We start from the raw sequence: 27664 nt of genomic DNA, 5'->3' as shown, positions 1-27664 counted from the left end.
GTTTGTATAAATAAGAGCAGACAAGTGGGATGAACAACAAAAAAACATTTCAGGGAAATTAACTATAACACATATGAAAGCGTAAGAAGCAACGCCGAAGCTGAAAATCATAAAATTAAGGTGAACATGAACATGAAGATGCATAGGTTAGCTCGATTAGTAGATAGTAAAACGCCAACCTAAATTTGTGTAATCATTCTCACCAACAAATTGATGACGTCCGCTCATTATATTACGTACTTAAGCTTATCCAAATTTGATGAGATAATACGACTATATTTACTACTGTACTCGTGGTTTATGAGTTTTCCATGTTTTTCTTTTCACAATAATTTTACAAAAATTTTTTGTGCATTATTTTTCACCTGGTTTATGTATCCGATAACTCGCTTTTGCACTAACCTTCGTGATGTAATTGTCGTAATGGCTGTTTTCGGGCATGTGTTCTACGCCGTGTGAGTTCGAATTCCATGGTTAGCGAATGATTTTTTTTATGTGACTGAAATTCCATATATTTTCGAAAAAACTGGATTTGAGACCAACTATGTGCTCTTTGAATTAAAACAAATATTTTTTATTTTTAAGAAATCCCACCAGATATATTGTCGACTTTAGTTGTTGGAACTGAGATACAGGAAAAAGAAGTTTCTAGCAGCTTTCTTATTACAATAGGTATCTCATTTCCAACAAAAAAGTCGAGGATATATCCGGTACGATTTCTAGAGTTTTGTAAGCTGAAAACCGTGTTCCGAAATTTCCATAATAAATAATTAAGATACTGAATTTTAAAGATACGTTAATGCAAACATTTCCTTAAAGTAAAAAAAAGATGATAAACCGTTTCAAACAAAACTCATATATGAATTATTACATTCTGAAAATGTATTGAAAATCTTATGTTGAAAACGTAGGGACTTGCTTTAACTTCGATTGTTTATGTTCATACATCGAAAAAATGTTACGAGTAAGCACGTAACAATCTGTGTGATTTCAATGAGTTTGTCTCCTCAAAATACAGAACTAAGATTATTATTAATTTACTCTACTCTCACATTTCCGAGAAAGTGAAGTGACTCGTTTTTAATTTAAAAAATAAAAAAATAATTTCATCTAATGTAAAAAAAGAGCTGCCACCCACCGGCTTCAAACCCGTGACCTCTCAATTACCAGGCTGATACACTGGTGGTAAACTATTCATCCGCTTGTTATTCAATATGTATGTATTATGTGTCAAAAGAACAACAATTAGACAATAAATAAATATAATAATAATAAACGAAATCAGCAAGATAGATTCATAAACCACAAATACATAACATTTAGGTAATGTTAATTACCCAAAATAATGAGCAAATGTCACCAAATTGTCGGTAGTAGTTAAAAATCGACACAGACAACAACGACAGAAACACTTTTTTCGTACTTTAGAGAACATGAAACGTCGAGAAAACATGGAAAGTAGCCAGTCGTCCCATGGACAATATTTTTTTCTCTTACACTCGGGAAGTAAAGCAAATATATGTAAAATTGGCTTCTGGGAAATAATTAAGACAATCGTAACCGATACGCCACGGATCGATTGTAAGCGCTCCGCTTATGTAATGTTGTTCACTTTGAATTTTTTTGCGAAAAGCTGGATGCCTAGGGGAAAATCACAAGGCGGCTTCATAATCTACAAGTATAGGTGTATGTTATTTAATGAAATTTCAATAGTATTTGTAATGGATAATTTGAGGTGACGCCATTAAAGTGTTGGTGTGGTCGATTAAAGAAATTTTGGTAAGCTATTATGCATAACAAACATATAAAATTCGACAACAATCAGTCCAGTAGTTTGAGAGATGATCTGTCTAATAAAGTCAGACAGACTGAGACACAGACAGAATGACAGACGGAAATAGCGACCTATTTCAATTTTTTTTAAGTCTTTAAAACATTGGTAAAATAATGATTAATGCCGAAAAAACAGAGTGCCCAGTCAATGCAATGTTTTTCAATAGAGTAACCAAAGAAGCATGTAAGAGAGTAGAAAGAGGAATGTAAAAATATAGGAAGAGCTGAAAAGAAAGATAAAAATATAATGGGCAGAACCAGTTAACAAAAAAAGATGATAAGTACGGGATGATACTTTTACTTCTCGAGTATAGGCTAAGGAAGTACTGTATTGGAATGCATCGAGCGGCTCACTACTCGACGTTTCATGACCCTTAGAATACGAAAATATAGGTCTGTGGTTTTCGTCTGTTTGATTACCGTCTGCTTTTGCCGGCGTCTGTGTCGATTTTTATTAGACAGATAATTATCTAAACTACCGGACCGATTGTTATCAAATTTTGCAGTATATTAGAAATAGCGTGTAGGTAGATGGTAAAACGCTAACCAGAGTTTGTCTGATCATCCCCACTAACGATGATATGACGTCATCTCCATCTTATATAATAATAAATGTTAATTAAAATTTATAAAATAACATACTCATCCACTTGTAGGTTATAAATCCGTGTTGAGTTGTACCTTGGGAATCCAGATTTTTGTCAAAAAGTCAAAATTGTACAACAGTATTTTACAATTTAACTTTGAAGTTCCAAAACTGAATGCTCTGAAGCCTTGCAAACGTTTTAAGGTTATCGGAAACATAGTAAATCATTAATCAAAATTTATCCGTTTTCGACCCCTTAAAAATTGATGATCTATTGAGAATATCATTTCAAAATTTTTCCAACTAAATCCTGTGTAGATTTTGCAAAATATGATGAGTATATAACCACTTGTGATTTACCACTGTATGAATATTTTTCTGAATTGTTTATACAGGGTGACTAAAAAAAAATTAATGAATCAACGTATTTTATTGAATAAATCAGGAACGGCTCACTATTTTCAGCACACTTTTTTATATTTAGTTTTTAACATTACATACATATCGTTATTTTAATTTATAGCGGTTCTCAAAAATAATCCCCAAATCAAATTTTTAAAGAAAGCTGGATATGTTTTATTGTCCTTTAGGGGCGATTAATTTTTTACATAAAATACTATGATATGAAAATTGGACTTCACAAACAGCAGGGTACAAAATTATTTTTATTTGATAGGTGAGCTTCTGATATTCGATCAATTAAGTAAAATTGCAAAATTGTGTCTCTAATTCGGACCCTTTTTTATTTAATCTGTTGTAGGTGGTAAAACGCTAACTAAATTTTTTCTAATTATCTCCGCTAACGAAAATTTTTATACTAAATACCATTTAGATTTTATAAAATAACATACTCCTGTACTCGTGGTTTATGAACCCACTTTGAATTTTCCCCCTAGACATCCAGATTTTCACAAAAAAAATCCGAATTGATTAACAACCTTTCATACTAATACAAAAGCGGAGCGCTTAAATTGTCCGTCGTGGAGAGAAAGCATTGTGCTATAGAAGGAAAAAGCAAAAAGATCGAACGGAATAAAAAATTAACTGTGGATGGATAGTATCTTTTTACAACCAAATGAAGAAAACTTATACAGGATTCTTACGATAACTAAAAGAAGACTAAAATCAGAATGCTAATTGAAAAAGAAAGCTAGAATGGATCCGTAACATTTTGACAAATGTATTAAGATAGAAAACAAAAAAAGTTGAAAAATATGTGGGCCACGATGGCAGCATTTAATCATGTAAACAGGTAGGAGAAAGGAGATTAACTAACAGAACAGGCGAAAAATACGAAGAAATAAAAATGTTCTGAAAACGTGCAGATTCTGTATAAACAAAGGAGTAGAACAAAATAGTCCTACGACTCTCCTTTATATCCCTTGAAATGAAAGAGGAAAGTCGTTGAAAAAAGAATGAAATGATGCGATACATGTCGTCAATAAATACTTCACCGGCGCTGTGTTGATTAGTTTTTTAGAATCGCTTTCGATATTTCTAAAATTTACATAGAATCTTTTTTTTATTCTTGTTTTCTAACGTTGATCGCTTTGTCGTTCCAGCAATGCTGTGACGCGTATGTGTACTGTAAATGCGAGCTCATTCATCGTACATACAACTTCAACAACCCAGACAACAGCTGTTTGAAGCTTCGGAACAAATATTATAGAGCGTTATAATAAAGTACGTACTCTCAGCTAGAAACAGCATTCTTATTTTTATAGTAAGGAAACCCGTCGGAAGAAAGACAAACTTAAAACGCTCCCTTGAAGTTGCAGTAAATTTCACCATTAAACGCCACTAAAATATTTTATGACCTAAGTAAGCTGACAAATAACACTCCGTAAATTCAATTTGAAACATTTTAAATTTGTTTGCTTATCTCTCAGAATAGAAATTAAATTTCAACTATGTAGGATGGCATCGTTTGGAGATTCACGCATGGCAGTTAAACAGAGCCATCCTTAATACTGGAAAACAATGGGACAACCTCTCCAAAGTTCATTCCGAAATTACTGACTTATTAAAAGCAGACGACCATGGTACTAAAAGCTAGTTTGAATAGGTGTTTGTGTTGTCGACGGGAGTTTTGCAGTGGCTGCTTAAAAGGGTGGCAAGGGCGAAAACGCACGGGAACAATAACGACACGCTATGTGTGTGCTTGCAGTTTTTCCCCTCATAGTTCCATTGCAAATATTCGTATATGAACGGCCATATTTCTCATGGCTCGACCCGGATAATAGGCGTTTTCAAATTGTTAAGGGCTTCTGCCGGGACGCACCTGAATTTTTTTAAACTGAATTTCCCGAAGGATTTTTGCAGCCCTTATCCGAGAATCGAATAACGAGGGAAATTGGATAATAATGTTTCAGTTTAAGAGTTATGGCTGTTGGGGTGGCCGTTAATTACTGCAAATTAAAATGTTACCCTGGTAAAATTCAGCCTACATGTATGAAAAGTGTCAGCTTGACGTAATAATGTCGCATTATTGGAAACAGAGCTGGTGGTTTTTGCTTGGGTTTTACAGGATGTATGTTTTGTTTTATTTAGCAGCAACTCTAAGTTATTCTGAGGTATGATCTTTGTACCTGTTCGTTGTTGCAAGTGTAATGAGATCAGAATAAACATGAACAACGGTTGTGACCTCTAAAGATAATTTTTTCTGCATTTGTATGCGTTACAGTTTTTGTTTAGATACATTTTAATTTAATTTAATTAAGCAATTAGCCAAGATAGATTAGTCTGTCTTTTTTATATTTGTTCCATATATTTTTGGCTATCTTGAATATTTATATCTTTCTAGATCGCGACCGGTTGTTGTTTAAATATTGATTGAGTTTTTATGGCTTCTTATTGATTCTGCATATTAAATGATCTCAACCTATAAAGAACTAAGCAAAGTCGATCAGGCAGAAAACTTTTCATGGTTCCCGTCAATCAGTTCATTGTAGTTAATAAAGTAGAATAGAATTTAATAAACTGTTCACTGAAGTTGATTAACAAATATTAAATCATTCAGTTATAAAAAGAGGCGAATACATCCAAAGGAATATTTGACATTTTACAGATAAATCATTTATAATTGACAAGTTGATGTGGAAATTGTCGCGACACTTCCTCTAAAAGAGTTGAGCAACCTACTTGCGTTTGAGGATCTTTTTTTAGGCATCGTTACTGTTAGAATTTGTTTTCCATAACGACGTTTTTGTATGAATAGTAGGGATTGCTATAACTGTGTGCAGTCCCTCATTATACAGTGTGTTAAAAAATCTAGGTCAAAATCGATTAAATCGATTTGAGAATGACGTAAATCTTTTTTGCATGGAATTTTGTCGACAAGTTGCAAATGTTTTGCTTTAATTTGTCAAAGTACGATGTGGATGTTTTCTTGATGTTTCATGATCTAAGAGTATGAAAAAATAGGTCTCTCGTTTTCGTCTGTCAGTCTGTCCGTCTGTACGGATTTTCATGAAAGTTTTCGGAACTACTAGAAATCTTGTATTGGAAATTTCATGTAGATGGTAAGACGCCTACCAAAATTTGTCTAATCATTCCTACCAACGACGTAATGACATCCCCTCAAAATTTTTTACAATAAACTTGACTTAAATTTTATAAAACAGTATACTTCTACACTTGTGCTTTATGAATCCGCCCTGTTTTTGTTTATCATTATTATTATTATTATTAAGTTTGTTGAAACATTCTCGTTCTTTACTGGCCTATATTTAATAATAAAAAAATAAACTTAGGATTAGTCAGTTGTCTTCTCTGTTTTACGGAGACAACATTTGACAAATTTCATTTTTTTTAAGATACTTAAATGCATGCGACAGCCGATGCTTGATATCTAATCGTCGAGTTGTTTGTAAGTATAAACATAAATACTCGAGGTTAAGCATGTTATTATTACTGAGAGACCATTTTTTCCAATTGGTTGTCTGATTTAAATATAATGGATTTTGCGCCCCAACGGCGCAACGACTGCGGGGGTGTGATTTTCGCCACTGGGATTTACTTTATACTTTTTGCTTTATCACAAAACAATCAATAAAATCAAATTTTATAGTTTTTCAAAGAAGCAGGATTTGATTTTTTTTCCGTAAGCTAAGGAAATATTATAATAAAGTTCGTCGGTCGAATGACTCCTAGAGTATGACAAAAGAGGTATTCTGTCTGCCTGTCTGTCTGCCTCTGTCGATTTTTATTTAACACAATCTCCAAAACCACAGGACCGATTATTATTGTTAAGTTTTGCGAACATTTTAGGAATATCGCATATATTGTAAAACCTTAACCAAAATTTATCTAACCATCTTACCAATAATTTGGTCACGTCAACTCAAATTGTTTTAGAGTAAATCTAATTTAAATTTTATAAAATAACATACAGTCACTTCCATTAAAATCGGGACAAGAATTGACAAGACAATTCATATATGTATAGATATATAAATTTTTAATGCAAGTGACAGTATGTCTGTACTTGTGGTTTATGAATACGCCTTGATTTATATATTATATTTAGCATATAATTACAATAATTACTTTAGAACAATGTTTGTGTAATATTCGCTCTATGTTTCGTATAATCAATATCTCGCACACGTGCGAAACAAAACAAAAACGTGCAAGTTAACTCGCTGAGTTCGAATGGGATCTGCATGCCTGAGTTCGATCCCCATCCTCGTTGACTTTTTTTTTTCAAAGACCATCGAAGTTCTGTCTAAAAAACTTTAGTGTTTTTCTCAAATTAAGATCTAATTTTATAATTTTTGAAGAAGCTGGATTTGTTGGACTGGTACTTCTTGGTTGATGGAAGTTCTGTTTAAATAATCTTAGACCAATTTTTTAACTATGTCGCCCGTGAAATTTACCGATTCTATCTTGAAATACATAAAAAAACTTCTTAAAAATTATCGTATGATATTAACATTAATTTTGAAACTACATAATAGTACATACATATTTTAAAGATATCTGGATTGAATAATAATGCTAGTTCTTGACTACCCTTTTCTCATGTTTCTCACAGTTCTACGCTTCTCAGTTCTCACATTTCTCATTTCTTAAATTTTTTATTTCCCACATTTCCCGTTTCTCACATTTCAAATGTTTCCCATTTTCAGGCTCCTGGTGGTCATTTTTCACATTTTCTGTTTATCCCATTCCTTATTTTCCCTCATTTCTTGTTTCGTATATCTCAATTATCATTTCGCACATTAATTTCGTACATCTCATGTCTCAACTCTTATTTCGTAATTCTCAATTCTCATTTCGCACACCTCAAATCTTATTTCGCACATCACATTTTTTATTTTGCATATTCCACTTCTCATTTCGCACTTTTTTCTGATTTCTCATATCTCACTTCTCGTATTCTCATTTTGCCCATTTCTATTCTCATCTCGCACACCTCAGTTATTATTTTGAACATTTCGACCTTCATTTCACACATCTTATTTTACACCTTGCACATATCACTTCTTATATCTCATTTTGCAATTCTCAATTCGCACGTCTCATTTCTCATTCCTCTTTTTGCGTTTCTCATTTCGCACGTTTGTTCTCATGTTGCACTTTTCATGTCATTTCTCACATTTCCAAATTCTCACATATTCCGTTTCTCACATTTCCCATTTTTATATTGTTTATTTCCCATTTCGCATAGGTATTTCTCAGTTCTCACATTTCTAATTTCTCAAATATGACATTTCTCACATTTGTCATTTCTCATATTTCTCATTTCTCTCATTTCTTGTTTCTCACATTTTACGTTTATCAAATTGCTCATTTCTCCTCACTTTTTGTTTCACACATGTCATTTCTCATTTCGCACTATGTTGATGCGTATTGCAAGGGATCGATTATTTTATTTTCGTACAACACATTTGTGAAAAATTTTAAGATAACAAGTAGGAATATTATTTTGTACCTTTTGAAAGTCCTGAAGAAGTCTAATATATAGTCGAAACCAATTCACCTGTAAGAAAATAAAGTTGGTATTAGACCATTCAATATACTTATCTAGAACAATATTGTGATGCAAATATGTAATAATACAAGAATAAATTGTCTTTAACCATTCAATTATTTCAGAAATTTTAAGAATAAAATTATAAATAGTATTCGAGAAGAGTTTTGCATACAACATTACGAGTATTATGTGTAATAGCGTGTTATATATACGTTTCGTTATGTTAAGGTGTTCGGAAAGAAAGCTCGTGTTTTCAGAAATAACGGAACCAAATAACCAAATGGCGTTTCAGACGAAATAGGTGATTTTGCGCCACCTTGAGCTTTAACTAATATATTCACTTCGCAAAGCTGTCCTAAAGGACGTTCCATTTCCGTTATACGATTTTGCGCCTAGTTTTCCGGCAGCAATGTCGAATCGAGCGAATATTCATTGTTTCAGCGAGAAAAACTCGCGACGAAGGAATTTTGCATGCTTTAGAGTACTTGTGGGTGGAATGAAGTCGTCAGGGTTCTATGTATTGGAGTCACCGAAGAGCTTGCGCCAATAAGCTGTGCTGTACAATAACCTGCAGGTTATTTTCACGACAAAAAAAAAATGTGGATGTGATTTGTGTGTAGTAACACGAAAAATATTCCTGTTCGTGCTTTGATTTATTTTTTTTTTTTAATTGTAGACGAACTTCTTTTGTTTTTGTGCGTTGTACCAGAAATTAAAACGAAAATACTTAAGCACTTGTTTCCTTATTCCAAGTAGGTATGTTCCGTCAGCAAAATGGCTTTAAATTTCAACTAAACTTTTTGTTTTTGTTTTTACGGGATGCTTAGTCGGTGACATGTATCCATTCATGTTGCCTTCAGCTTTTCATTTATGAACGAAATTATACCTACACAGAAATTCAAATACAATATTCCACGTAAACGTTCAACATCATCATTAATTATTTAAACATTACGTTAGTATTGATTGTAAGCTAGAAGCGTAGGCTAATTGCATGTTGTCTACACGTTTTACGGCGTATATAGTACAAAATTATCGGTATCTCGTTTCCGTGTGTATGTCTATCTGTTGGCGATTTTATTAGACACGTAATCTCCGAAATTACTGGTTAGACTGCTCTGGCTAACTAAAATGTTTTCATGGCGCCTTTACAGACATTTTAAAGATACCCTATGTAAATTTTGATAAATGTTGTTCTTCTCTACTTGCGCCTTATTAATTTTCTCTTATTGGAAAATTGATAAAATCCTCGAACAAACTAACGAAACTGCAATAAGTAGTGATTATTTAGTGCTACTTATTTCATAAAAAACAACTCCAATTTCTTAGATAAATTGTAAAACTGGTTGTACAAGTTTTTTTATGTAAGATTTCAGAGCATTCGGTTCTGCAGATTATTATAAGCCAAATTGCGAAATGTTGATCTACGATCTTCATGTGAACGAAAACGGGGTACCTATTTTTCAAACACTAGGGGTCATGAAACGTCGAGAAAACATGAAATTAGCCTTTCGTCGGATGGATTCTAATATGCTTACGTTGGGAAAATAAAGACACAAAAGAACTTTACGTGTTTACCTAATTGACTTTTTAATAGTGTCATAATTGGAGGAAGTCACTGATTAAGTCAACCTCAGTATGAATCATCTATGCGTTCAAAAATAACGATTACATACTTGTATTTAGCGATAGAACATGTTTTTCGTGTTCAAGGAGCACATATTTATTGCGTTCTAATTTTTATACCGTGCGTTATAAACAGTTTAGTGTAAACTACAGCGAAAATTACACAAATATTGGAACTACTGTTAATTAAGATAGTGTTATAGCAATACCCGCATCCCGTAATGACTCACTTAACTAGATTCCGTTTAACTTAGTTTAAATAAACCTAAATTATCCCGCTACCTGACTTTTAACTTTAGTTTTCCTTTTGCAGGAGTTTGCATTTGGAGTACCCTTATTTACTAGATGGAGTTTCCAGTCCAGAGGAACGTTTAAGGTAAATGCAAATCGAAATTCTCAGCGTAGTTGTAACGCGTCTGCAACGCTAAACCTTAACTGGCCCAATAAACAATAGGAATTATCATACAACTACAATATCTTCGCCATCTGCGCAGTTTGAATAAAACGAACCAAATTCCCATTTACATAGAACAAGACACCGCTGCAATTCTTGCAGACGGTAACGTATACGAGCATTCATTGCGTTAAGTGGCAAAAAGTGCAAACGACCTCTTCGAAAGCCGAAATTGCATCCAATCGTTTGCCGCTATCTCACCGTTATCCGTTCAAACGTTCGAAAGTCAAGTAAACGACATGATTATGCGAAATGCAAAAGCCGGTGTCGATATTCGTTACTAAGAAGCATTGACTTGTTCGAGTGCTGGGGCATAAAGTGTCGCAAATCACGATTTAGACACTTCGTGCTTTTGCGATGATGCTGACTGAAAGCAGGGGAGTGGCGGAACGAGAGGCTTTTCGTCGATTTGATATTTTCTGGTTCAAAGTTCAAGATGCAAAGGGCGTTGCTTGCTGGAGGCGGCCGTAGTGCTCCATGTTCGGTGGAACTAAAGTTGTAAAATTTAAGGCTACGACGGGTTTTTATAGTTTGGAATTAAAAAAGTGTTTTGTGAAGTTATGAAAAGTTACAGGTGTTCTAGTGTTTCTAGTAGAGTTTATGATTCATATTTTGTACGTGATTTTTAAAAAGGATTTGAAACATGCTTCTAATAAAATGTCATCATGCCATAAAATAATCGTCGATACCAATCTGACAATTAATTTTAACTGGAGCCAACTCTAGTTCACCTTTCTTTGCACTCTACATGGATTTTCTAGTCACAGAAATTGTAAAATACTATTACAATTTGTATGATAACGTAAAAAAAAAATATTCCATTTCGACAGTTTTGAATGAAAACTTAATGTTGTCAGTTATACAAAATGAATTATACACCGGGTGTCCCATTTAGCTCTTATGCTGCCCGTTTTTGATTACTTAATTATATAGAAATTTGAAATTTAGACTAGTTGTTTAACAATAAGAAATCAGTAAAGTCAATACATGATTACTGATTACACATTGTGCCATATTTGTTTCTTTATTTATGTAACAACGATACATTGTATAGCCAAGTCGAACAACAGACGTATAACCTATAACAAATAGATGTATATAAAGCAAAATAACACATTACGCAGCACATTAATCCAAGTTAACAAAATTGGGTAAAAGGAATGAAACAAAATCATAAAACTTCTTGACAACATAAAATTATTTTAAGATTATTATTTAAATTATTGTCTGTAGATAATAATGGTGTGTCGTTAGCAATCAAAGTGATTCCATTATTTTGACGAGTTACACAGATGTCGTTGATTTGTAACAAAAAGAGTATCGATCGGAGCACGGAGCCTTGAGGTACTCCACTATTTAATATCAGAAAATTTGCCGTTCTAAGAAGTAAATCGATTTCTTTCCGATAAGTTTTAAAGAACACACACCCTAATTCCAACAAATTTACTCTTTTCCACACCATCAATAAGTATATTCACCAAATGAGTTACAGCAGAACCGGTACTTTAACTCCCGTTGAAGCCAAATTGTTGCGACGTGAACAAATTATTCTTCTTAAAATGTTTCAGTATTTGATTTTTTAGGGCTATTTAAAATTTCTGAGAATTACAATCGGTCTGTAATTAGACGTTGTGTTCCTAACCCCTCCTTTAAAGAGCGGGACAACTTTAGCTATTTTTAAATCATCAGGAAAAGTAGACAAGATTAGTTACGGGTATAATAATTTTGTTTTTGATGGATTTTATAAGATTTATGTTCAGATCAAAGCAATCTATGTTTGTGTTATTACATAATGTATTTATTATATCTCTTAATTCAACAAATAGAATATACTCGTAGTACGGTTTTTAAATGAACGAAGTACATATATACACTTTTTAAAGTTTGTTAGTGGATGTAGTATAGAGTTATAAAAATTGATCTAATGTTATTTACTCAGAACTTTTCTCGCCCTTCAATAAAATTGAACAAATTCAGTTTCTTAGAAAAATGATAAAATTTTATTTTGCATTTTTTTTATTTCATAATAAACCCTATTAGAATAAGTAACAAATTACAGATAATACCAGGCCACGAGGTGCATGAGCGAGATATTGGCTATGTGAAATACGTGGAAAATATTGCACACAAAATTTGTAAAGTATTTGTGATAAAAATCAAGGACGATTCATAAACCACGAGTACATGAGTATATTACGTTATAACGTTTAGATAAAGTTTACAAAATAATGAAGAGACGTACCAAATTGTTGGTGGGGATAATCACACAAATTTTGTTTTGCGGTTTACCATCTATACAGGATGTTGCTAATATTCCAGACGACAGATAGACGGAAACGGGAGACCTATCTTTTCGTACTCTGGGAGTCATGAAACGTCTAGAAAACATGAAAGTAGCCATTCGCCGGATGGATCCTATTATAATACTTTCGTAGCTTACACCCTGGAAGTAAAAAGCTAAAATTTAAAGATCTTTGTTGCTTAGGAGCGATGACCATACAGTCATTTATTACACATCGTCACTCTTAAGTTGTTAGGGTTTTGAAGTCATTATTTTCCAGTGGAAGTGTGTATGCCTGGATAGGGGTTAAATTTGCCGTAAAGATTTTACAAAGGCAAGAATCGTTTATTACTTCCGGAGTGTACGCTAGGAAAGTATATGACCAGTTTCATATTTTTTAACTTATTAGAATGCCTGAATTGTCCAGTTTTTTTTCCGTGTAATTCAAAAGATCCTGTACATATCGCATGAAAACTACTTATGGGATAAATTCAGTAATTCTAAAACTAATAATGGTATTTATCGAAAACAATACCATAGGTATCCCATTCCCGTCTGTTTCTGTTGATTTTTTTTATTTTTTTTAGGCAGATAATCTCTGATGCCACTGGACCGATTCTTGTCAAATTTTATATTATGTATTTTATGAATGTCGCAAAGATGAGAAAAAAAATTGGTCTAATGTGATGATTTCATTTCAGAATTTTTCGCAGTAGTAGGATCTAAATTTTATAAAATAATGTTACTAAATAAACCCATACGCTTCCCCGGTACGACGCCTATGGGTTTTCTAGTATGTGCGGCGAGGATGGGTGGCTCATCGTCGGTGATGACGCCCTGACGGCGTTAGCTAAAGAAGAGCCTGGAAGTGGAAGTCGCGATGGTTGCTCCAGACAACTCTAGAAGCGGTGACGGAGGCGTGTCCAGAAGGACTGCGGAATTATTTTGTACATAATCGATGTCTAATCAGTCGTGTAAATTTGAGTTATTGAGAAATAAATTGTTGAGTTTTACCCACGCCGATTTCCAAATACCCGTTCAACGTAACAATAATATACTCTTGTACTTAGGGTACGCAGTGTAATTGAAAAATCATCAGTTATTATTTTGTAGTCTAAGAATATCGATAAAGTATGAAATGTAATTTAAGAATTTTGGAAATTGTAAACACTCAACTCGTTGATGAGTCTATTTTTTTGGAGTCAGATGCCCATTGCTTTATTGAAATCTAAAAATATGGGCAGCAAATAGTTAATTTGAAGAATAGTTCTACAATAAAGTCATTTCGAAAATGATTATACCATTTTTTAAATTACTAAACGCAAAAGTTTTACATGGTAATGTTATCAGGTTATCAGTTGTTGAAGTTGACATTTCACGATTGTACATAGATGTAGAATTTATAGGCAACTAAAAACTTCGTCACTGCATCTACCGGAGCTGTGGCCAAAATATCGCCTAGAATATTGGATTAATGTTTAAATTATATAGGCATTTTACTAGACGGCTGGTTAGCCCCGATGGTTATCAAAAGTGATAGATCCGTGAATCTTTTATGAACCTCTTTAAAGCTTACGGAATCCAGAATATCCACCCTTTTCATAGAATTCCAATTTGCATAAACTTGGGATGTGCGGAGTAGTAACCTGTTAGATTGGATAGAAGTCGATTCATTAAATTAAATACCCTCAGCCTGCTAACCACTAAGTAATAATAACTAAGTTGTCATATTTATATGTTGTCCGTTAATTTAAAAATTCCTTCAGTCTATCTTCTGTAACATTAATTTTCACACTATTTAACGTCATAATATTAGAGTCTGCAGCTCACGCCTGGAACTCTTATATAAATTTAACTGCCACAATGAAATATTTTTCTACACTGTACAGACGAAGAGTAAGAGGAGATTTAGCTTTCTTGTTCATCATGCTTAAGAATTGGATAAATTAAGATATTAATTTCTTCTAAAGAAATTCAGTGTTCATATTATTGTTGTTTGAATTTAACTTATTAATTTTCGTGAATATATCATTTCTAAGAGGGGCAACAGTGTATATTATCTTATGATGAAAGACATGTCTTAAACTTGAGATTTTCAGGTGATCCTCCATGAAATGAATATGCTTGTAGCTTGTATATGAACTTGTAAATTCGAACCCGCGACTGGTCCACTAAAATCCACTTAAGTAGCAAAAACCCATAATCACCCGACTAATTGTCGTAGAACCACAGCTAGGATAATCTCATTTCGCTCAGCTCACCGGTCGCCACTCTGCAGCCCCTTCAGGCAGGGTTAAGGACCAGACGGTGGAGTCACAGCCCTTTTCGGCTACTACGCCATGTCGCGTATTACACTGCGTATACTATGCTTCATAGCTCCTACGCCTAAGATCGATACGCCGCCAAAACCCTCCGCGTTCTTCCGCCTAAAACTGGACGCGTTTCGTTTGCTCAAACCCGACCCGAATAGTTTCATTCGGGAATTTGCTCCCATTAAATTATTTTTTATTAAACGTATCCGGGGTGTTGACTGGACAGGTTATTTATGTACGCAACCTGGAGGGTCGAGGGGTTGTGCATAGAGAATCACTTTCGGGTCGTTGTTGACATTCAGGATCTTTACTCTGGCTAATACGCAGGGAGGGAATGACCCCAACAATGAGATATCCATTGCATACCGATAATCTCTTGTGCGACGGTTGGTGTTTGCTTTAATTAATTTAAGACTGCTGGTGCAAATCGGTGGACGGATTACGGATTAGTGCTGATTGAAACTGCTCGAGTCCGGAGTTCGTCCGAGAGTACTAAATTTTTTTCAATTTGGGGGTAATGATAACAAGTTTGTTTTCGAATTTGCTTAAATTCTGTTTACTTCAAATTCTGGTATCACGTGTTGCGAAATAATTTGATAGATGTAGATGATAAATATGGAACTAGTAAGAGAACACTGTGGTTAGACACTTGTCAAATTACTTTTTCTAGTGAAACCGTAACTTTAGACTGATAACATTCTGCGCTCTAATAAAAGTTCCGTCTCTAAACTTAACCCCAGGAGCAAATTACTCATATTTTATGCGCTTGGAGACACGTATGTAGTTATAGGTGTGAAATATATTCACGCGAACATCTTAAAAATCGTCGTTTTCACCCAATCCTTCCTTAAGATGCACAAGAGATTGCAACATAAACTATATCAGCACAAACTCGCATTTTCTTGAACTCCCTCGGTGGCCATCTTAAAAAAGAGTTTACATGTCTACATGGTAAGTGTCTACAAGTCAGCGACCGTCGTTTTGCTTCACCTGTGAATATAAATTGCAGACAAAAAGGGCACAGCGAGGTTTTATTTTTTCTTAAATGGTTGTGTATAAAAAGGCCCCGTGGAGAGCTTCTTCTTATCCAGCAGTATAACTTTGTATAATGCATGCGAGGGATTTATATCGAAATGGGGTAGGTGCGAGGGTTACAATTTTATGGTTCAACAAAGATAATTCTGAGAAGTGTTTTATATTTAAGGTCAGATCGAGAACCACGTCGCTTCATTGCACGTTACGAGTGAAGTATAGGTCACGGTCTGACATTATGGACACAATTTATTTCGTGTCTGACCCAGATCCCGTTTCAGATGTTTAGTTGGGATATAACGGACGGTTGAGAAATGCCGATTTCAATAAAACGGCAATAGGTTTTAGCATTGAGTAACGAAGACGAGATCGCATAGATGCAGCAATTCGATAGGGTGATTTAAAACGTCTTTGTTTTCGTTGTTTCATATTTTTCGAAGGCGGTTGATTAAGGATATTGCGTTTTCTAAAGTGGGTTAAGCAAGTGGCGGAAATTGTGTGTAACTTTTACAATTAAAATTTCCTTTTCTTCGTTTAAACGTCGACAATCACATTTTGCCGTTTTAATAGAATGGAGCATTAAGATGCAAACAACTTGGTTATGTGGAGTTTGCTTTGTTCCTCCCCTTGCGCCGTTCTATTTTATCAACATTAGCGCCACCGTGATTCATTTTATTCAAAGAAGTAACATCTAAGCACCGACTTAATATAATTTTATTAAAATCTAAATGAATTCATATACATGTTCTGGAAGTTTAATATGCTTTGAGAAAGCAAGCATCTGATGGCGCTCTCGTTTGATTCGCTGGGACGTGTCTGATGTTTTGGGAATGAAAATTAGGGCATATTGGTTCGGCTCTTCTATCTTCTCGAAACTTTATTATTCGAGGTGAAGCCGAAGGAGCGAACAATTCGGTGGCACACCAGGCCCTCCGGCCCACTTCATTAGCTTTAAACGTTGAGAGTTGGATTTCGAGTCTCTTAGTAAAACAATCAAACCTGGCAAAGTAGGTCCGAAGCTCTTCCAAACTTGGCCGGATCTTAAACTGGCATTCAAGTCGGATTAAACCGACGTTCGTGTTTTATGTTTACCGTTTCTATATGGGCTTTAAACGGTGTGTTTGCTTCTTAACAATAGAGCCCTCGATATAATAGCCCTGCAAGAGAAAACGTTGTATCATTGCCGAAGAGGAAACCTCGCCACTATCGGACCTGATCGCCGAGACAATCCGTTTATCAAGAGCAATTGTTATCGACTCCTTGTTCCGAAGGTTGTGATTTTTCCACAATTCAGCCATTTTCCCGAAACGAACCAATCTCGATCAGTTGTTTGCTTTAGTCGTGCGATGAATAGATGATCGAAATCTGGCGCAAATGTCGACGATAAATTAATTTTTTCAGTCCACTTGACGACGCGAGATTTCCAGATTAGCTTCAACTATTCGGAAAACAGCTTTCTTTCTTCTGAAACATAAGATCGAAACGAACGTTACGATCATTTCCCACCGGGAATCAAAAATTCCCCTCCGGAGTCGTCGGCGTTTTTTCTATTTTATTTGAAAACATTTCCAAGTATTTCGGTTCAAGGACGATCCGAGTGCGACGCGTTTTCTTTTCATTTAGACTCCTGTAGTAAAACTACGACAAATACGGAAACGCATTATCTCGTTACTTTGTTATTTATGGACACCACTCCTTTCGAGATCACTATCATAGCCCGAGACAATATAAAATGTACCGCCACGCAAGCAAATTGCAAAAGTAAAGTGCAAGCAGGCATAAAGCAGTAAAATTTTGTCATCCTTCCAAGGAGGAGATGGAAGATTTCTCTTCCGTTCTAACATGTACCCTCAGCCCGGGGCGTTCCTATAAATCTGCATCAAGTTCGGCATTCTTGCGTCTACTTGCTGCTGATATTAGGTCTATAAGTCAAAAGAAATCTTAATAAACCCACTGGAACTTCCTTTTATTTAGGACGAGTAGATGTCAGCGTTTTTATGCATAAAGCAGGCAAGTTTGTTGTCTGCGGACCACCATAAATTGCTGGAAGAGGTTTGGACTCATTTTTTCCACTTTCCGTCTAAAGTAAATAAAATTGAGCACCCAAACCCTCAGGCTTAATCCTGGCTTCGACTAAAAGAAGATATTCAATTGAGTGTCGTTTATCAAAGAGACTTATAGATGGTCTCGTGGGGTTACAGGAAATTCCGAACGGTGTTTGTCCTGCAATTTTATCCCGAGGTCATTAAAACGCATTTCAGATCGAGGGTTGAGCGATTAAAAATTTAAATTCCCCCCAAATCGGGTCTTCGTTAATTAAACCTCAAGTAGTATTGATCATGAAGGTTTTTGAGAACTGAGAAGTCTTTCCAGATTCCAACACTAGGTGTTTTCGGAGCGGTCGGGAGCTCTGACGGTGAGGTATTATTCGACGGAATAATTCATGCAAATTAATCTTCGGGGCTGTTTTCCTAAGCGTCTGATGAATTGCTTGCGTGGCTCTTCTCAAACCTAATCTCAACTCTCCATTATTGTTATCGGTGCGTTTAAAATAATATTCGGGCTTTTTAATTGTAATTTCAAATGAATTGTGGAACGCTTAGGAGATCATAAAACTGAATTAAAACCGTGTTTCTTTTCCGTATTACAGAAGATGAATGCAGCAGTAATTTCCTGAAAGTAACAAACTAATTTATTTAGACGGAACTTTATTTAGACGAGCCTCGGTGGAATTGGAAAGACGTCAACTGTATTGTCATTTAATTTATTTAGGTGTTTTCTCATTAATTATTTAAAAAATTCCGAAGAGAAAATGGCCCCCATGCGAATTGAATGCTCATTTAAGTTCACAAAATGAGGCCATTTAGCGAAATAGAAACATATACAATTTTCAAATTTTCCAATACATATGTATTCTGGCTATCTGTTTTTTTTTATTCTAATGCATAATTCAGTGTCACTTAAATTCAAAACGTTAATCTACGATTATGAAGAGGTTGCTGTTCAAAAATGATAAAGACACTTTGGATCTGAAAGGCATACATGATTTTTCTACAACTGCGAAATGTGTTCATCATCTTTCCTGATCATGTCGTGCTTTATATTGCGAAACAGGTCGTTTTGTAAAAGCGAGAATTTCCACCCACGTTGTATTGGCTTAGGTCTATATTCGCTTTTAGCTGTAGCCAAACACCGACGTTGTAAATCATCAATCTTATTCGATAAAAATAAAATCCCTTTGAAACTCCCTTGTACTCCACACAAATTCGCAGGGCAACAGAAATTCATAAACATCCCAAGAACTTCAACAAGACACTGGGTTTTCATTTTCACTCATTTGGAAAACACACATCCGAAACACACGGTTCACACCCACATCGCTTCCACTAATCTCTCATTGATCTGTCGATTATAATTTATCTGGATTTCTTCTCCTCATTCGGAAGAGATTCACCCTTGTTCTTTTTTCCATCAACGTCTATTCTAATTCCTCTTAGTTCTGACGACACACTTATTATTTTAGAGCGGAATAAAATAGAAGGATTACTTTTCAAAAATGTTCGTTCTTAGTTGTAAATTTCTAAAATTGTCTATAACATTTACCGCGTAAATACGAAAAGTTGCATCACGCGCTGTCAGATTTAGCTATCAAATCCGGGACTGGCCATAAGTCTTAAAAAACCGGACTCTGTGCGTCAAACCCGGAGAAGTGGCAGTCCTATTCATGAAGTGTAATAAATAGAGCGTGAAAAAGCATCTATAAATATTAAAACCTTTTTAACACTGAAAGTACTGTTACAAAATGACGACGTGATATTTACTGAAAATTTTTAACGACTATGAGATTAGAGTTTATAGAGCCAAAAAGCAAATGGACACAATTCCTTATTCCAACAAAGGAGATACAAAAGCTACCCGATCTAGTTCAGCAGACGGGAAGTAAATAAATTGCAAGTAAAGTAGGCATAAAGATCGCTAACCGGATTATTAAGAATCACATGTCATTTCATTACATTCACAAGCACAGCTATAATTACGGGTACATATAAATCTTACACTCCGCACTGTTTAGGTTTGGTATTTGTTACTTGACGACCGCGGTACTATAAACGATCAAATACAATGTATAATGTAGGTTTCTCGTGATTTATAACAGTTTTAAAGCGACAGGTTATTTCTAAACACTAATTCTAAATTTACAGTGTATATTTTTTGCTTCGGTAATGGTTGTCATAAAAGGTGAGTGTTTGAATTTTTTAAATGAGAAACTTTCAGAAGGTTGCTTAAATTACATGTAGAATATTTTACAAGGTGGTGAATTTTTCAGAAATGAATAATTAGTAAAAAACTTTTTGGTAGTAGAAGAATATTGAAATGTTACAGTAAATAATCAGTTGTGCAGAAGAGTGTAAATATTAAACAAAGCATCAGAGTCAATAATAATAATAAGGGAGTTTTATGTAGTAATAATGAAATGAGACGAATTCTAGCGTGAGCACTTAACCTGTTCAAACACATCAAAAATAGATATGCTTACAAAATCAACCTAAATTAAATACTTAAATAAAATCAGTTAAATAAGTAATCAACAAAATTGCATGTAAACCTGGCCAAAATTTAAACGAAGTGGAGATCGTATTAATAGTGTAGTTTGCTATTGTACCAAAGTAAACGATCTGGCTGGCATTACCACGACGCACCGGAATGCTATGAAAGCTTCTTCTGGAATGGATTTTTTTATCAAATAGGGAGGAGGTGAGGAAGTAAGAACTAATTTGAAAATTAAAGTGGATAATAATATTGTTACGTTCAACGGATATTTAAAATCGACGTGGGTAAACTCAACAATTTATTTCTTGGTAACTCGGATTTACACGACTAATTACAGAGCGATTGTGTAGAAAATAATTCCGACTCGACTGGAATGGATTGAATAGACTTCTCCCATTGTCTGGACTACCTCACTGCTCCCAACGGTGGTTCCCATTTAAACAGCCGCGCGGTCCTCGAAGATTTCCGTCACCGCTCTAGGCTTGTTCTCGAACACCCTTCGCGACATCCGCTTTCAGGCTCTTCTCCGGCCGCTGTCACCGACAATGAGTCATCATAGCCGTACATACTAGAACCCACAGAAAATAATGTTCTTAAAAATACAAACGAAAGTAGTGATATTAATAAAATAAAAATATGCAAAACAATTTAAAATCAAAAAGAACAACCTTAATCGTGAGAATACTGAAAATACAATAATTAGAGGGCGGATCTTGTGGCAAATGTCTTTTCATTTCTAAAATAGACTTTTATGCAGGGCTGTCATATAAATGCGTTCTATAAAAAATGCTTTCATTTGAGGCCAAGTTTTTTTCCTAAATGTCTATTTTTCACTATTTGTGCCTATTATGTGCCTAAAATGGTCGTGTGTAGTGCCTAAATTAGTCAATTTGTCGAAAGTGCTAAACATGCCAAATAAGTAAGTATTTTAATAATAAACATTTTTAGTTAATGATGAAATAAGAATTCCGACGATCGTAGTTTAGCTTTAGCTTACGGATACATTTTGAAAAAAAAAAATACCATGCTTACGATATCCATAAATGTTTGCACTATCTCAGAGCATTCGGTTTTGTAGATTCATACTTAGATTGTAATTTTTTTTTTTAATTCCAAAAATCTGGATGTGTGAACCAAAAAATCAGCAGTATGTCACTTTGTAAAGTAAATGAAATACTATTTACTATGCAGAACTAGGAAGTGATGCCATTGTTGTGAAGGATGATTAGACAAAGTTTGGTTAACGTTTTACCGCCTACACGATATTCTTAACACCTAAATTTTGACAATAATCGGTCAGATAGTTTCGGAAATTCTCTGTCTCATAAAAGTTGACACAGACGGTAGACGGTAACAAACAGACAGAGGGAAACAGGAGACTTTTTTTGTACTGTAGGGGTCATGGAACGTCGAGAAAACACGAAAGTAACTATTCGTCGGATGGACTCTATTACAATAAATCCCTCCTTAGTTTACGTTGGGGAAGTAAAAACAAATAACATAATTTGCTTTATGAATAAAAAGCTATTGCATACATTGTCTTGAAAAAAAATGGTGTCTTTTTTTAGGCGTTTTTCTATTTTTATGTAGTTTATTTTGGCGCCTATTTTTCGGTTTTTACTTCCAGAACGTAAATTAATAAACCATTGTATCGAGTTCGTTGGGCGACTGGCTACTCTGATATTTTCTTGATGTTTTATGAGTACGGAAAAACTAGGTCACTCTTACTCTCTTTCTATCTGTCGGTCTTTCTGCCGTCTGTCCGCATTTGTATGAGACAAATAATAATCTACTGTAATCTATCTGTATATTAGGAATATCGTCTAGACTAGCTGGAAAAATGCTAAGCAAAATTTGCTTAAAAATCTCTAACGACAATAGGTTAACCTCAACTCCAAAATTTATGTTAGTATAGTTTTGGAAATTTCATTGTACCCTATAAAATTTTAGTGACGTACAGTAATACAATGGTAAGAAATATTTACGGCTCAGACCAGTTCACCGGAATTTGTAGGAGAACATTTAGCAGATAGTTGTTATCATAAAATTATGGTCATTTTCGTTCGTGAGTAACGATGGTCTCTATTCGGACCTGGATTATTCTGCTTTGTAACATCTGGGGATTACCGGCACGCTACAACTTTTTAAATATCTCTTAATATTGTACTACTGTCCGTCTCGTTATTGCCAATAAAATTTTATAGGGTAGAATGAAATTTCCAAAACTATAAATGTTATTTAGATTTTATCGAATAAGAAACTGTCCGTGTTTTAGTTTTTACCTTGGACATCTAGATTTTTGGAAAAAAGAAATAAATTATTTAACAACATTTTAAAACTTAACTTTGAAATTGCAAAACCGAAAGCTCTCAAATCTTGCAAACGTTTTAAGGTTAGCGTAAGCATAGTAAATCGTTAATCGAATTTTTTTGCGAGTTTATGCTATCCATACATAGTTTTTAACAAAAAAATAGTGTGCTTAATTGATTCAATAAGTTGCTATTATGCTATATAAGCATTAACAAGTCAATGCCGACAACAAACAATATACATTTTTCTTGATCCTCTAATAACAATATTTCAAAACTGCACATAATCCAGGCATAGTCTCTTTTTTTGATGAACCCAAAGGTCGATATCTTTTACATAAAATAAAGGTCATATAACTAAGAGAGCAAATAGACATAGATAGGCATAGATAATATACGACAGTGACGCTACATAAGTCCCGACATACTTATTGACTTATTAAAAATACAATCATATTATAGTAATGCTCCTTGAACGTAAGTTTGAAATCAAAAATGATCCCTCAATATTTTGCTTCATTTACACGAATTACTGATACTTTTCCTAATTGGTAATCGAAATTCAAGACCGATTTGAAATTGAACAAGAAATTATGTGCTTTTTTTACGTTCAACGGAAGTAAATTACTCACTGTTCATTTATGTAGAGTACCTATGTAGATCTAATAGAAGTTCTAAAACAACCGACTGAATAGTCATAAATAAGAAGTTAGTAAGAGTGCTGAAATAGAGATCTCAAATCGTTAACAAAAATTTGAAATAATTTAGGCCCACAATGTGAACCTTGTGGCACACCTGAGAAAGCAAAATATTGAGAAGTCAAATGATTCCGAACTTTAATTTGCTGAGATCTGTTACATAAAAATGAAGTTAACATTTTAAGAATACGTATCCTGTGGATGAGTTTATCGAATGCCTTTTGAGTCAAAGCTTCATTAAGATAACAATAATACTCCATCAAATTAGTTCTTGAAGATTTGTACATCAAGAACCATCCTGTATTCATATTAAAACGAATTGTATGATAGCAAATTTTTGAATAAGTCAAGTCAAGTTAATGTCGTTTTAGAAAGTCGGCTGTAAACTCCTCCTATTGCTAATTTCGATTTACCAAGATTGAACTTTATCCAAATACACTGCTTTCTAAAACATATATTCCACTCGGAATGATTAAGTTTTCGCGAAATTGGTGGAAAATTGGCAGGAAGAAAACCTAGAAGCTCGCCGAAGACGTAGTGGAGATCCTATAGCAACCCAAGAGCTGTTGGAGTGAACTGAATCAGAGTACTTGGACGTAGAATCTTGATAAGTACAATTTATCGCCGAATTTGGATTAGGTACGCTGGTATCGTCCTTATTTTCGTCTTCCTCTGACACGACAACATAAAGCTACTAGACTACATGGAATCAGGATAGACAACAGTGGGTATTTAGTGGCAAGAAATTATCGAATCCAGATTTTGTTTGTGACAATCTGATGGACGTGTAAGTATTAGACGACCTAGAGGTCAAAGGCAAAATTTATTATTTGTTCAACGTCCCCATACGGCTTTAACTCCCGGGGTAATGGTGTGGGGGGCAATATTAAATGCCCGTCATTACGGCAGTGAGGTGTTCAAGACCACTCTCCTTCTTCTACTACCAGATCTTCCAGAAGTAATTTTCCCACAAGATAATACCCGCCCTCATATCGCTAACATGACTTTAAACTTCCTGACCGAAAATAATGTCAATCTTTTGCTATGGTCGCCACGGTCTGGGACATGATGGATATACAAGATTATCAATCTACGCTTCACCAATACCAAATGTATCAATGTGATTAGCTGTCAGTAATAACGTCAGTTCATGGAATAAAAAAATATAAATAAAAGGAAAGGATTAAATTTCAACGAAGCAGTAGTTAACAATCGACAAAAAACGTAAATACCTGGAACATAAATACACTGCAGCAATCGAATACACTAGATTAAATTGGCCCGGGATAATTTACTGCCGAAAATACCTTCATTTGCATGTTTCAGCATCACATATGAAGTGATTTTCCCTCTTCTCTTCGAAATCCAGCATAATACCTACTAAACCAAAAAATACTCGGTCCTCCTTATTTATAGCTCCACCTAAAATGAGAAGCACTTTCGTGATCAACCCGTTTAAAATGAACCGGATTTACGGCTGAAAGGTTGGTTTTATTCGAGCTTATGCCGTACGAAAGTATTATCAGTTTATGTTTCCGCGTTTTTCGGATCCGTGGGCTTTTAACTGAGTACGGGCGTGATTTCGTACGCCACACGTCCGTCGAAATCGACTGAAAGAACCATTTCGATTTGCATAACATGCGTACGTGACGCGATATTGATGAAGTCTAGTTCGTTCCACGTGCTTCAACATAAAATTATCGCGAACCGTTTTCCGGCACGCGATCAATCATATCTTGCCTCGGCCAAATGGAAATTGTAAACATGACCAGCGCACTTCTTGAAGATGGTCCCTCCGCACGAATCAATCACTGACAAGCCGTCGCGGCGCATTTTCCTCTAATTTCCCAAAGCCGGCGGGTTGTAACCGCCGAAATACGGCTAATGAAATATGAATATGGTAGCAGAACGTACCGGCCATTATCGGTTCGCTTAGCTAATGCGCGCTGAAGGGAAATTCAACACATTAGGCGTCACCTTCCGGCGTCGCGCTCCTTTTCCTCCACATTATGAATGTCTTACGAGATTAGATAGGACGGAGATGCGCTAACAAGTTTCACGAACGAAAATTCACAAACTTTCGGTTTTTCCCCGAATCGAATCAATCCGGACTGATGGTGGCGTAGTGGTCGTTTTATTTTCTCCATTTTCACGTCTGCTTGGCAGAAAAGCTTACGGTGGTGGCAAAAAGATGGGCGATTTCGGCGTGCTCCGTTGCTCCGACGTTTTAACGATCGTTCTCTTACTTTCGCCCAACCTTAGGGCGCATAAAAACAAATTCAGGTTACTTTAATAATGTTGTCTACATTTTAGGAGATAGGTATCTACATAGGTTGTAATACATGGTTTGGTTTTTAAATGATACTACTGCGTGTTGTCAGTGTCATAAACTTGGGAATCTTGTGGAAAGGAGTTAAGTTCGGAGTTTCACAATTCCAGCAAGGCTAGTTTTGCTTTGTGTCTGATTTAGTTTGCCTTTGACGATAGATGGAAGGAAATCTGTCGTGTTATTTTGCCGGATTTATGACTGATGTAATAACAGTCTGCTAATATTTTTGCAGATAGTGTAATAATCTATCATTTTTATAACTTTTCCGAGTAACATGAATATTAAAAAAGTTAGGGGCAACAAGGAACGAAAAACTTGGGGGTAAGAAACTTTGAGGCGAAATTCTGGTATATTTACAGTCCTACAAAAAATTATCCGGATCTTTTTTATAGAGTATTTCCTAAAAAACAATTTAACCTTTTTACTTTTTCATGCGTTTTCTTATCGATTTGTCAGCGTTGCCAAAGAAGTTAAGTTTTATGACTCGTGTGCTTGAGAGGATTGTACCTGGAAAATGCGCTGTAGATAAAAACTTCTTTAATAAAATTTTGAAGACATCTAAAATTTACACAACGCGAAACCATAAAGGAAATTTCGAAAATATGTTAATCTTATATAAAGACTACTTCTTTCTTCAGAGACCACATCTTCTGCGTTAGGAGCTTTCAAAGTCTAAAAAAAATATAGAAATTTTTATTAACATTCCAGTAAGGACACATAAGTAGATCAATTTAAATAAGTGGAGTGTAATACTATTAATAACAGTACTGTACCCTGAAATTTTTGGGAAAATAGGATGGGCAATAAAACATGTCCCCGCATTCAATAATTCTTTTGAGTCACCTTGTATAAGAAATTCTAAAATATATGAACGCATTGAAAAACAATAAGTAAACATAATAAGCTCTTGATATGGTGCATATTTTAGATTTATTCGCTTAAATTTTGAAATGACGTCATTAACTTTTTTTGGGAGGGGTAAACAGATACATTTTGATGAACGATTTACTATACTTTCGATAATCGTAAAACGCTGGCAAGATTGTTATACAGATTTGATATTTTAATAACCCAAGACAGATTCATAAATCACACATTCTGGATTCTTAATTTATGGGGGCTGACCGTGGCCAGCCGGCACTTAGGCCTCGCCTTTGGGCCCATTGTACCTTCCCCAAGTCCATATCAGGGTGTTTTCCGCTCCTCTACTCGTCAAGCCACCCAACTGCTTGAATGTACTTGAGTAATGCAGAGGGTGGAAACTCCCTGATATTTGCCATACTAGGCCAGATGTCCCCTAGTATGGATTCCCTGTAGGAGGCTAGGGCTGGACACTCACGAAGAATGTGCTCAGCTGTTTCCTCTTCTTCATTGCATCCACGACAGATTGGGTCTGTTACCACCCCTATCGTATATAGATGTTTGTTAAACTGGTAATGTCCCGTAAGGAATCCTACCAGTTTACGCAGTTTGTACCTTGAAACTGAGAGATAAAATTTCGTCAACTTACGGTCTGGTGTCGCCATACAAGCTCTACTATGCCGACAGCTGCTCAACTTCACCCATATCTGCTCATGGCGTCTCTGGGTATATTGCTTTACGAGTTCGTTCGAGAGGGCGACCGAAGGCGTGATTGCCGGTTCGGGTCCCCAGAAGGGCATGCGCGCGGCTCGCTT

The 27664-nt window shown here is 35.1% G+C and overlaps 1 protein-coding gene across 6 annotated transcripts in view; it reads left to right on the top strand.

The window, feature by feature from the left end:
• The window catches only part of LOC135130013 (uncharacterized), a 420354-nt gene that overhangs the window by 116921 nt on the left and 275769 nt on the right, over positions 1 to 27664 (top strand). For 4 of the 6 annotated variants that reach the window (XM_064057302.1, XM_064057305.1, XM_064057303.1 and 1 more), the window contains exon 2: positions 10336 to 10398. The exons of the other annotated variants lie outside the window; for them this stretch is intronic. The gene's annotated coding sequence lies outside the window, so the exon portion shown is untranslated. The remainder of the gene's footprint in view (positions 1 to 10335; positions 10399 to 27664) is intronic. 6 annotated transcript variants of the gene reach the window in all.

Source organism: Zophobas morio, unplaced genomic scaffold (genome assembly GCF_036711695.1).
Source record: "Zophobas morio isolate AGI-343-1 ecotype UQ-CSIRO unplaced genomic scaffold, CSIRO_AGI_Zmor_V1 ptg000017l, whole genome shotgun sequence".
In the NCBI taxonomy this organism is placed as follows: domain Eukaryota; kingdom Metazoa; phylum Arthropoda; class Insecta; order Coleoptera; family Tenebrionidae; genus Zophobas; species Zophobas morio.
Note: the sequence above shows the minus strand (reverse complement) of the source record. Positions and strands in the feature narration are given on the sequence as shown.